This window comes from Peromyscus maniculatus, chromosome 7 (assembly GCF_049852395.1).
Source record: "Peromyscus maniculatus bairdii isolate BWxNUB_F1_BW_parent chromosome 7, HU_Pman_BW_mat_3.1, whole genome shotgun sequence".
NCBI classification, from domain to species: domain Eukaryota; kingdom Metazoa; phylum Chordata; class Mammalia; order Rodentia; family Cricetidae; genus Peromyscus; species Peromyscus maniculatus.
Window position 1 is genome coordinate 101,440,075 of NC_134858.1, and position 13,330 is coordinate 101,453,404.

The 13,330-nt window shown below is 42.8% G+C and overlaps 1 protein-coding gene across 4 annotated transcripts in view; it reads right to left on the reverse strand.

The window, feature by feature from the left end:
- Positions 1-13,330, reverse strand: part of Tmem108 (transmembrane protein 108) — a 285,683-nt gene that overhangs the window by 132,391 nt on the left and 139,962 nt on the right. The window lies entirely within an intron of this gene.

Sequence of the window (13,330 nt, forward strand, 5' to 3'; positions counted from 1 at the left end):
TAACAGTTGACAATGCAGGGTGCAAAATGAATTTGTTAGCTGGGCACTGTGGCACACACCTGTAATTCTGGCACCCAGAAGACAGAAGCAGGAGGAGGGAAGAGTTCAAGGCTAGCCATGACCTTCTTTCAAGTAAACAAAAATAATAAAATAAATAACATTTAAAGGTAAAAATAGAAATAATTTATTATTATAAAGGATACTACTATGGAGTATTTGGAAAATGTAGTTAGCTGAAAATATAGATAAGAATAACGAAGAAAGCACAAATTATATTATCCTGCCAATATGAGGCAATCACTCAGACTTTGGAGTGCATCTCTCTGGACTCTGCATATGCACTTCATATGTGTGTTGTATTTTATATACTTCTCACTCTGACTTTTCTCCCCAGTAGCAGAGGTATGCTGCTGTGTCAACAAGACTTTGCTATCTGCTATTTAAGTAGCAAATATTTATTTAAGAGAAGTTCCTAGAAATGAAAATGCAAGGAAACAGTATAAGGCTTTGGAGAAACTATAAATTTTCTCTTCAGGACCAGAATCATACAAAAACCATTTAGACTACATTCTACCCAAGAACGGCAACTTAGAATTTCTTCTCATGCTTCCAGGTAAATAAATATTACATCTCTTTGCTTTAATTTGTACTATATGCTTAGTAGTCATTTATCTTAAAAAGTTAGAATTTATATTTTTTGATCTTTTGACCATCTATCAGCTTGTCAGGTTTTCATTTTCTTATAACACCCCAAATAGAACTAACTTGCCTTGATATCTTTTAAAAATTGAGATATAATTGATATATCATAAAACATTGCCTTTAATGTTCACAATTAGATGGTGAACGCTATCAGAGAGCTTCTGTTGGCAGTAGGTAGTGACTGATAGAGACTCATAGCTGATCCATGTGTAGAGAATAAAAAATTGTGGAGTGCTCAGTCCTAAATGGGAAATCTCTATCACATTCTCTGTCTGTAAGGCTCAGGGATCATTGTGGAAGAGGGGCACAGAGAGATCCTAAGAAACAGAGATAATGGGAGACTGACACAAAACAGTGTTTTCAAGATGTCACGAGGCTGTCGTCCACATGCACCCACAGTGGCAGTGACAGCATGCGCAAGATCAAGCCAGCTCAAATAGTAGCACTTATGAGGAAAGGCTCACCAAGTTCCACCCCAGCAACTGATGATGGCCGGGGGAAGGGGAGCCAGTTTTCTTCAGGGACTCAACCCCTGATAGGTTGTCCATGCTCCAGTGAATGGCCTTACACACATGTAGATCTTGGCAGTACTACGTGGACTAAGTAAGTTACAAATGTGTACACTCCTTGGGGGAGGAAAAAATGGTAGTGGGATATGGGAGAGATTGCAGCAGAGGGAGATGGGAATAGGTTTGACCAAACCACATTATATGCATACATGAAATTCTCAAACAATAACATGTTTAAAAGCTGCTTGACCACCATCACTACCTATTCCAGAACATTTCATCACTGTATACACTACTTATTGTTAGTCATTTGTCTGATGACCACTAACCTACTGGCTGTCCCTTTAGATTTGCCTATTCTGGTTTGTATAAATCTAATCATACAGTACATGGCATCTGCATCTGGCTCCTTTTACCTAGCATAGTGCTTTTGAGCGTTACTCCTGTGTGGGACATCCTGTATTTAAAGAACAAATTTATTAAGCATGCTGCTCATTTCCTCATGGTTAGAAAGACCTTTGTTGGTCTCTTGTTACAAAAAGCATTTCTCCCTATTTTTCTCTTGGTATTTCACATTGCAGTCATTATTTTCTAAATGCTTTTCTAGTCTTAGATGAGTTTCTCGGCTTTGTGACACTTTCAATGTCTGTTTTCTCATTCTACCATTGGAGTGGTGTTTATAGTAAACCACTAGTACAGTATTACTTTTCTATTATCATTCTTTTTTGAGATTTGTCTTATTGGTGTTTAAATGATTTCAATGTAATTAACTTTAAGGAGATTATATTAAAGAAAAATATGGGGATTATAGTTGGAGATCTCTTTTATTTGCTTAGAAAAGACTTGATATCTTCAAAATCCCAATGCAGTAAGGAGAAAGAAAAATATTTTAAAATCTGCACTGTAGATATCAGAATGTCTTCCAAAGGGGGAGAAATTCTCTTTTTAGGACCACAACACCTTAATGATGTCCTTAGTTAGGCAAATAAAGACCATAAACCCCTAAGAGTAAGAAGGAGAAACATATATCATTAAACTGCCCTTAGTTAAAAATAAAGATATTTAAGCGTCTAAATATTAGTGTTGGAAAGATGGGTTACAGAGGGGGTCCAGAAACAGCAGAGGCTGATGTGATAAACAGGAGATGGTTAAAAAAAAAAAAAAAAAAAAAAAGGAAGAGGCAATTCCAAAATATGCTGGCAGGTGAGGCTGAAAGATAAAGGATGGAATGAGAAACGGCCTTCAGGGATGCCCGTGAACTTTAGCTTTCCCCTGCTTCTTGTTTTATACTAACTTTACTCACAGGCTCTAGCTGCAATTCTTCTCCCACAGTGCTCATCCATGAAGAGCATCCTAGGATAAACCTGGCATAAAATAATGAACTGCTACTAGGGCTTCACAGGAGGGGACAGTGTGAGACAAAAGATCACCTTCTGAGCCAAGGGCGAATTCTGGAGGCCACCCCCTGACAGCAGCCATAAGCAAAGGGTAGTGGGCTTCCATGGAGTACTTAGGACATGGTAAGCACTCAATAAACATCTGGCAAATATGGAGTAAGTGAATATGTAGATGATCAAGAAACAAGAGAACAGAAAATAATTGTGGTTAACTTTGATCAAGGGGAACATAAGCCCGTTAGTCATCTCTAGCAATGCTTAGGGGTTTTTGAAGAAGCAAGCAATGGTCCCCAATATAAGGAATAAAGCAATTAGTGAGCTATCAAAGAAACAATTGAGCCGGCAAATCTTAGAGATTTGGGACCATCTGAGTTGCACAGGGTTATCCCAACAACAGATACCATCTGGCATACTATTTATTCAAAATTCATCGTTAAGTCCTTTGATAGAGTTTCACAATGGTTTTTCTTCATTTACATTCTATTATCTTTTCAAGTAAATTTGTAGGCATTTTACATGTAGCTTTTGCCAATGTGATGGATTCCTTACTATTTTATTCTCTAATTACTTTGACATGAAAACATGAACAGATTACTTCTAGAAGAACTAATGTATCTAGTATATCTAATATACTAAAGGCCACAACAAACCTATGGCAGCATCATAACCAATGTGGAACAGCTGAAGCATTTCCTTTAAGATCTGGAAGAAGAAAGTGTTCCCTCTCATTGCTCTTCTGTAGCCCAGACAAAACGGGGCAAGCAAAAACAAAACGCATGCAAGTAATAAGAGAAGAAGCCAAATTTCCTGTCTGCATATATGAGTATATATTAATTAAACCTCTCATAAAAGACTGTTCGCAAAATAGAAAGATATAAAATTGACATATAAAAGCCAGTAGCTTTTCCATATATTAAAAAATACATATGTTGAGAAAGAACTCATAAAAGCATTCCAATTCAAAGTAAATATCAAAAAATTAAAAGAAGGAATAAACAAGGAAGTTAAAGGCCTTTAGGATGAAAATTATAAAACTCTTATGAAAGAAATTAGCGAAAACACACAAACAAAATTAGAAGATTTCTGATCCTCATGGACTGGATTAATTAATATTGTTAAAATGTCCATGCTACTCAAAGTGATTGACAGATTCCACACAATCCCCACAGAAATAGCAGTTATGCTCTTCACAGTACAGCAGGAGGGAGTCCTGCAATTCAAATGGAAGTGCAGAGGATCTGAATGGTGAAAGCAATTTTGAGCAAAACGAATAAACAGGAGACATTATAATACTTTAGTATCTATTACAGAGCCACAGTAAATAAAACAGCATGGTGTTAGAACAAACAGAGACACATAGACCAATGGAACAGAATAGAGAACCCGGAGCTAAGTCCATGTTTCTACAGCCAACTAGTCCTTGACAAAGGCACCAGGTACATACTTTGGAGAAAGGGCAGTAGTGCTGGAAAAACTGGATAGCCACATGCACAGGATTGAAAACTACACCCCTTTACCTCATCACTTATAAACATCAACTGAAAATGCGGCAGCAACCTGATGTAAAGCCCACACCCTGAAAACACCGAAATAACACGGGAAATACTGCAAGACGGTGTTTGGAGACAATGACTTTCGACATAGGACCTACAAGCACAGAAAACAAAAGCAAATGGGATGTAGTGACATTACATTAGAGAGCAATAGAAACCCAGCAGAGCAAGGGGGCAGCCATACAATGGGGGGAAATGCCTGCCAACGAGTCACCTGACAGAGCAATCCAATTATAAACGGGCAAATGCCCGGATCAGAATAGACCCTTCTCAAAGAAGAACTATGAATGGCCAAGAAGTATATGAAAAGTATAGCCATCAGGAAAATACAAATCAAAACTACAATGGCAATTAGAAAGGATAATATATTTGGGGGAAAAAAGTAAGTAACAAATGCTGGTGTGTGGGTAAAAAGGAACTAACACACTTCTGGTAGGAATGTAAATAAATACAGTTAGAGAATACGATATGGTGGTTTCTGAAAAAAAAAAAAAACAAACTAAAATAGACCTACTATGTGATCCAGCTAGTTATATGAAATCAAAATACTAAGGACATACTTGCATACCCATATATACTGTGGCATCCTACCGAATGATGCAGAATCATCCTAGGTACCCATCAACACATGGATGCATAAAGAAAATACACTTCATTTTACTTACAGGAACAATGGAGTATTAATCATAGAGAAGAATGAAATTCTGTCATTATCATCAAGTGGATAAAACTGGACAGCACCATGCTAAATGAAATAAGTTAGAATCAGGAGAATACTACATGTGCTCTGAGAGCTAAAAGAGATGACCTGAGTGTCTAACAATGATCACAGAAGATATAATGAGTGGGGAAGAAGTCAGACGAGAGAAGTTGGATTTGATCAGAATTCACCGAAACAAAAGTAGAACCGATCAAAGAATTTAGGAAAGCTGTAATTACTTATTTCTCCATCAGATGAGCAATAGTAACCCTTCTACTTAGAAACAGTGCTAATAATAAGAGAACAGAAACCAAGCCAAGAATTCCATCTGAAATACCCACCCACAAGCTTCCATCCCGTGTGGGCATTCTGACTTGCAGATAATTTAGTCAACTAATGCACAGTGTAGATGGACAGGACAACAACCAACCTTGTTTCTGCTCTCATTCCATACACATGTCCTTTCCATGTATTATCTTGTTCTGTGAGTTTTGCTGACTTTCCTATTCAAAAGGCTCCCAAGAACAGTGCTGACATCCCTTCTAGTGTTCCTAAGCTCCAGGGGTCTGGGATGTGCCTGGCAGAGAGAGCACATAAACCACACGGGCTCTGTTCAGGCTCATGCTACAGTGCTGATGTCTCTGAGTTTAACGTTAATGAATGTGTATGAAATAAGATGTCTTTAAACAGAAACACACATAAAATAAGGCTATGTAATAATCATATGACAAAAGAATGGGAGAGGCTATTGGGAACCTCTTGCTGTGTTTCCATTATGACAAATGATTCCATAGTCACTAATTCGATGTTCATGGTTATTTTATAGAATATAATTGCTGTGGATAATGACAACTGACTGTATTTCAGTTGAGCTTCAAAATATTTTCCAAAACAAGAAATGATAATGGTTGGGCTAGCTGGGGAGTTTGGGCTCTGTAGGAGAAGGCAGATCTGATGGAGTTGGTAAGAGGCATGACTAAGCTCAGAAAAGACAATGAAGGGAGAGTTAGCATATAGATAAACCTTCCTTTGAACCTAGTTCCTCATGGGCGGGGAGAACGGACAGAAGGGTCTAATAACTTGGACCTGAGGAGCCAGAAAAGGGCCTATCTCTCTGTCTGCAGGTGAGGGCCTGGGCAGATGCTTGGATTTCTTCTTCATACAAAGGATAAACATGGTTCCAGGTGTGCTTGCTGCAGAGATTTAGACAACACATACAAAGTCACTGCCCCAAGGCCTGCTCACTAAGCTTTGGCAAGGGCTCAATGTGAGCTGTCAACCTGTCACCAAACAGCAGAATGCCAGGTATGACTGACCAGGTCAGATCTCACCAACCGCCTCTTCATTCTGCTTCTGAGTCAGAAGTGAGCTGGAGGCACTGGGGCCATTCCCCTCCAATGCCTCTTGTTAAACCCAGTGTCCTATTTAAACCAGATTTATAACCTATTCTCAGGAGCATACATCGGATGCTGATCTAATTTAAAATTTACATCTGTGTTCTCTTTATAAAGGATCCAAAGCAATGGATAACTAGCTGTAATTTCTGCAATAGGGTTACCAACCTGTCAGGCTGCAGAGATAGCTCAGTGGTTAAGAGCACTATTTGCCATTCCAGAGGACCCGGCTCATGTGCGCAGGGGGGGGGGCGTGTTGATTCCCAGCACCCATGTGGCAGCTCACAGTCATCTGTAACTCCATTTCTAGGAGCTCAGACACCCTCCTCTTGGCCTCCATAGATACTGCATGCAAGTGTTCCATAGATGTACATGCAGGTAACACACACACAAAAGGTAAAAATTAAAATGAAAAAAATTATTAACTTGTCAAAGCCCAACAACTACTGCACAAAGTGACCAAAATTATGTGGAGAAAGAGAGGGCTGATTTCACCCCAAAATGGAAGAGAACGGTGCATCTCCCTTGGAGCCAGCTGCCTACAAATGAAGGTTAGAAAGCGGCTAGAGCCGTTTATTTCTGCCTGTATAAACAGAAGTCTGCATATCTTCTCCACAAACACAAACATCCTCTGTCACTGATTTCTAAGAAAAAGTTCATTAGACGGTATGACGGTTGGAATCTACGATGTCCCTCACAGGTTTGGGGTTTGAATGACTGGTCACCAGTTGGTGGCGCTGTCCTCCAAGGCTATTGCTGCAGCCTTTAGGAGGTATGGTCTAGCTGGCAGAAGTGAGGTGTCAGTGGTGGGTCTTTGAAGGTTACAGCCCGGTCCTTCACTTCAGCCACTCTCTTTATGGTTTGGTCCACTCAGTGGGAACAGCTTCTGCCTCACACTCCCACGGCCACAGACAGAGCCGTGCTGCCTCCTTTTCCTGTCCGGAATGAGCCGAATCCCTAAGCCAGCAGTTCTCCACCTGTGACTCACAACCCCATAAAGACCATTGGAAAACACAGATATTTACATTACGATTCATAACAGTAGCAAAATTACAGTTAGGGAGTAGAAACAAAAATAATTTTATGGTTGGGGGGGTCACTACAGCATGAGGAACTGTATTAAAGAAAGGCTTGTAGCATTAGGAAGGTTGAGAACCAATGCCCTTTGCCAAAGTAAATCCCCCCCCCTCCAAGTTGTTTCTGCCAGGTACTTCACATAAAGCACCAGAAGCAAGACTGTCTTGGAGACACTCAGGGAGGGACACCTGCCACTTAATTGACATTGCTGGGTGACCTTGAGAGAGTTCCTTCTCTGGGCTTCAATTTTCTCATCTTTAAACAGGGCTGCCACTCACAGCAGAGGGCTCAGGGAATCAGATGGAGTGATGCACAGACTGTGCCGAGAGCATTGGGTCTCTCCCTTCCCTACGAGGTAATGAGGTAACAGGGCTGCTCTGGGTTATGTGAGGACGGGGTAGGGGGGGGGGTGGCATGTCGGGGAGGGGGAACTAGAGAAACAGAACAGGGTATTCTGCAAACTACCTGAGAGCCTTAGCATGAGCAAAGAATGACTCCAGGAAGGCAGGGATGAAGGTTTCTCAGACTTAGCTTAAGTCATGAATGAATGCATGTGGCTATTATAATGGTATTTTTAGTCAAATCTTCCTAGCCAGCCGCTTCACACATTAAACACAGGGAATCCTATACTTCCATAAAGAAATGGGCATCGTTTTTTTTTCCCTTGAAATATGTAGCTCTCCTATGTTCAATATTTTGTACTTTTATGTAAGAAACATTTCATACCCCTCCAAACCTACAGCCAGCCACAAGAGCACAGCTACACTGGCTGCCACTCTGTCACTTACAGGAACTTACAGGCCACAGAGATCGCACGGTAGCCCAGGAGGCAAGAACAGTGCCAGCCAAGGCTTAACAGCAATGTACAACTTTCTTCTTAAATGTAACATTTCAAAAACTCCCTAAATTTTAAAGAGAAGTTGAAGTTCAGGCATTTAGACAAAGGTCTACCTTCTGAACAACATTGGCAGTTAAATTCATGTGGGCCCAGTCCACCAACCAAATGAAGACAGACAGACCCTGTGATTTCTGGATTATATAGGGTCTCCTTCTGCAGACACCACAGGGGGACACCCTAGTAAAATGAGGAGTACTGTTTGAGGTCAGGCAACATGGAGGAGACGTGGGGCATTTCCTCAGTCATCCTGGGCCAGGCACTCACTTTAAGGGAAGAGAACTTAAATACAGCTCCTTCCTTCATCCCCCGTATTCTTCCCTCTCTAGAAGAAGCGGTTCTCAGGCCACCAAGATGCTGCACCACCAAACCATCCATCTCCTGCTAAGGAAAAGCCTATAAAAGGGAACCAAGGACTTCAAGCTCTGTTGGAGACAGGGAAGCATGTACCCTGGGCTCCTCACAGAGCTGGCAAGGTCAGCAAGGGTGAAAAAGAGTCCCACAGTGGCCCGGGGAGAGAGCTCAGGCACTGGAGTGCCTGTGTACAAGACTGAGGACCCAAACTAGAATCCGTAGCAGCCACAGATGATGAAGGGGAGCAGTGACATGCAACTGCAAAACCCAGCACTGGGTGACAGAGTCACATGTGAGGACCATGATGCTGACCTCCAGCCTCCACTCTCATGCTCATGCATATGCACTTACATGTACACATACACACACAGGAACATATGCACCCCTCCCCCCCGTGTGCTGTGTGCAATACACACATAGTACCAACATGTGAAGTTTTCTAGAATGATACATACCCTCCCCCCTCTTCTGGCATGCAAGTGTGTTAGGACCATTTGTCTCATTTCAGGAGACAGGATGGAGCTTGTGTGAGGCCAAGAATGCATATCACGCTTCCTCCTTTACGGTTTTGATATTCAAGACGGGATATTGAGGTCAGTGAATTAAGTAATACTGTAAAGCTGCCAACTACCAGCCGAATATGCGCTGTCATTTAGACTGCAGTGCTTATGAAAGATTATTTCTTAGCCATAGTAAACTCAGTCATCTTTCTTTTTCCTTTTATGGCGCCTGAAAAATATCTCCAGAAATTGAATTTGGGGACCTACAAATGTGTATGCTTCCTCTGGGCAGTAGGCTTTTGTCCCAGAAAAGCACGCTGATGTTTTCACAGCCAAAGGGTGGCAAGGCTGTAAAGAATAGGCAAAACATTTAACAGAACGTTTATATGTGGAGAGAATACAGAAACCCATGGGTTACCCAGTGGATTTTAGTATGTGAAATCGTTTACAACAGCACAGTCCTCAGTCAACTTTATTTTTGGGCAACAACTTCAAACCCTTCTGTTCTCGTCCTTAGCTTCTCTAATTCCACTTGAATGCTCAGAAAGGCTTCTTTAATTCTCCAGATAGCATAGCTTTAATTTGTGAGTCTGGTTTAATATATCAGAATACATAATTTATATCAAGTCATTCCACAGGAGACATAGACTAGGGGATGTACAGCTGGAATCAAAACTATGAGAAACAACAACATCATCGTTGTGGGCAACAGTGGTGTGGGCCAATGTAAACTTCCTTTACCTGCAGAGCATAGAGTTAGCTCAGGTTAGACCCACATTGAGAGTTACATCTAATCTCACCACAAAGTTCAGAATCACAACATGTCAAGGGTTTCTGATGAGTCTCATTTCCATGCCTTGCTCCAGAAAGCCTGCAGAAAGCAGTAACTTTGATCTGAACTATGAAGACGTTAAATAGCTTTAAATGAAGATGGTGATGATTCGACCTTGCTCTGGCGACTGGGTTAGAACAAAACATTCAGAGGTATTTAGACTAATGGTTTTCCAAACTAGCTGACCATCAAGATAGTTTCCCAAAGGTGACCATCAGTCTCTGTCTCTCTCTCTGTCTCTGTGTGTGTGTGTGTGTGTGTGTGTGTGTGTGTGCGCGCGCGCGCGTGTGTCGGTGTGTGTCGGTGTGTGTTGGAAGCAGAGGTAGCCTTGGGTGGCATTCCTCTGGATTGGTCAACCTTGTTTTTGGAGACATGCTATCTCACTGGCCCGGAGCTTGCCCTGGCGACCAGGTTGGCCAGCCAGCAGATCCCAGGGCCCCTCTGTCTCTCTGGTGCTGGGATTACAAGCACATTCCATCATGTCCAGCTGGTTCACACAGCTCCTGGGGATCCAGTTCCGTCATCATTTCTTGCACAGCCTGCACACTACTGTCTGAGTTACCTCCACGGCGCCAGAATCGATTGTAAAAATAGATTCCTAGTCTTTCCCATGGGAATTCTAATACCTGGGTTCTCGGATAGGGCAATTTGAAAAAGCTCTCAGGATTAGTCAGGTTTAAAAGTGAGAACTGAACCTCAGAACACAGGAAATTGGACTCCCCCCAAAGACCAAGGGGACCTCCTCAGGGACCACCGTGTTGAAGATTAGGATTCCTGCCTCGGCTTCTAACAGTGCTCAGGCACAGTGAGGCCAGCCCCACTCTTCCTCTCTCCTGCAAGTGGCAGTTTTTTCGGAGAGGAGGTGGGATGACGAATGAAGCCACATTTGCAAGTCACATTCAACACAGAGAAGGAGTGTGTCAGTGTTTCTTAAATATTTAGATCCGCTGCCTCTCCCGCAGCCCCCATTTGGAGCTGTGTGCCGCTGTGCCGAAGTGATTTCTCACCCTCCTCTGACTTTGATTAACCTCTCTCTCGACGTTCCTGCTCCCTGCTTCGCCAGGTGTTTGGAACAGTAAAGTGTTCCAAAGGGAGACAGCAGAGGCGCGGGGTGTGTGTGTGTGGGGGGGGGGGGGGAGCCAAACAGATGAGAGCCTGGCAAGGCACAGAAGTCACCAGAATCACTTGCTGTGACAGTGGGGTGCTTTTCTTCTCGCAGCCTGCATGAGGGAAGCCAGCTGAGGCGAGCTGGGAATAACATCAGGGGCTGCACCCACCGGCACCCCTTCCTCGCCATGGACCACAGGCAACTGCAAGGAGGTCAGGTGGAAGGTGACATTGTATGCAGCCAGGAGGTCAGTCTCTGAAAGCCCCGAGTGCTGGAATGTAACAGTGCTGTGTTTGGAGCAGGACCTGGAGGTGTGAACAGAAGCAAAGGAGAGGTCCCCATGGCTCTCAACGAACTGCCAGTTTATCCGGGGGAGAGAACATCTTACCAAAAATCACTAGACAGCCGCACACGGCTCCAGCCTGTAATCACAGCACTCCAGAGGCTGAGCGAGGAAGATTATAAGTTCGAGGCTGGCGGGGCTAGTTAGCAAACTCCAGGTCCATCTACCTGATTGACAAAGTGAGCCCCTGTCTCAACATGAAAACAAAACAGGGCTGAGAAGGGGGTAGTATAGCTTAGTCACAGGCAGCTTAGGTAGCATACACAGGGCCCTGTGTTTAAACGAACCACCCAGCTATCTATGCTCTGCTAACTGTGTTAGACAACTAATATTGCTAATTATTATTGGTAATTACAACAAATTAGAAAACATGTCAACCCCTCTGGAGCCTTGGGACCCCTACCTGTAGAACAGGCATAACACACACTGAAGAGCTGGTGTGAGGACCAGAGCACAGTTAAGTACAAGTATGTCTGACTTTTGGAGGGATGAAAAACTGTCCTCAGCGAGCGGCAGGATAAGAGTCCTGTCAGCTAAGCCTTGGGAGCTAAAGCAGATCTCTGACGGGTGGATAGGAAGGATGTAAAAGCACAACAATGAGGTACGTGTGTGAAGATGAGAAAGTTACACAGTTTCACCGTGTAAAGGGGGCTGAAAGATCCCACCACAGTGCAATCTGGGTTACAGTGTATCTGCCACTGCAGCTTCTGCCACAGAGTTGCTCTTATCTGCTGGGGAAGGGTGGGATGCAGGCAGAAGAGGTAGAGGCAGACACAGAAGGAGCAGGTAGTTCAACAGATCGCTGTTAGGCCTCAAAATTCAGTTTTCCCAGACCACTATGACAAGATAAATGCTTGTGAACCATGGGACAGACAGCTAGAGCATCTAAGAGATCCGAGAATCTAAGTCAGCTCCGGGACTCAGACCCAACAGCATGTCTGCCACTAGGTGGTGCCAAACCCTAGTTTAGGTCTGGATTGAGATGGATACCTCCGCTGGATCCTTAAGGCCCCAGCCAGCTAACTGGGTAGACCAGTTCTCTCTCCTTCATCTATTACCATCACAATAATGTAACTGCATGGACCATACCAGTGGTTCTTAAGATACAGTCCTCACACCATTAGAGGCACCAGGAAATTTACTAGAAATACATATTATCAGGTTCTACCTCAAGTCAGAATCATAAATTCAAGGTGGGGGCCCAGAAATAAGCTTCAAGCCCTTCAAGATGCATGATAAATTAAAACAGAGACAACTCCCCTGCTTAATTCACATATTTCTCTGCCTCAATATTATGGTATGTCGGAGTTTTATTAGACAATTGTGAACCTGGACAAATCATTTACATCTCTGGAGGATCAATGAAATGAGGAAAGAGGTAGTTGGAATAGACAGACCAACCTCCAAGGTCCAAATCAACTGTATCATAGCAGTTTACCAGTGCGATAGTACAGACATTCAATGATCTTGTTGGAAGCATCTAGTGTAATATGTCTGCTTTCCAATGGCTAATTTAGAAATGTCACCTGTCTCCTGGTTCAACTTCTCAGGCTAGTGATGCTACTGCTCTCTGAGAAATTCCAAGTGTAAGGTAGAATTTTATTACATAGAGTTTGTGAGTATGTAAACCAACATGAGGTCATCAAGCTTGGTGGCAGATGCCTTTACCCACTGAAGCATCTCCCAGCATTGAACTAACATTCTAAACGCAGGCTGCTGGAACTGATTCAAACAGTTAAATCTGAGAACAACTACTTTCAAATAAACCTCCCATCCAGAACCAAAAAGGCAAACAGTGATGGTCAACATGTAAAGGTAACCCATTTCTGCCTTGCAAGTCAGTGTCTTAACACAGGATCTATAAGCCAGACAAACAAACAACAACCACAACCGAGTTACAACCAAAGATGTCAGACTGGGCATGAGCCAGGAAGTTAAAAATCAAGTCAGCTGCTTGCCACAGCTG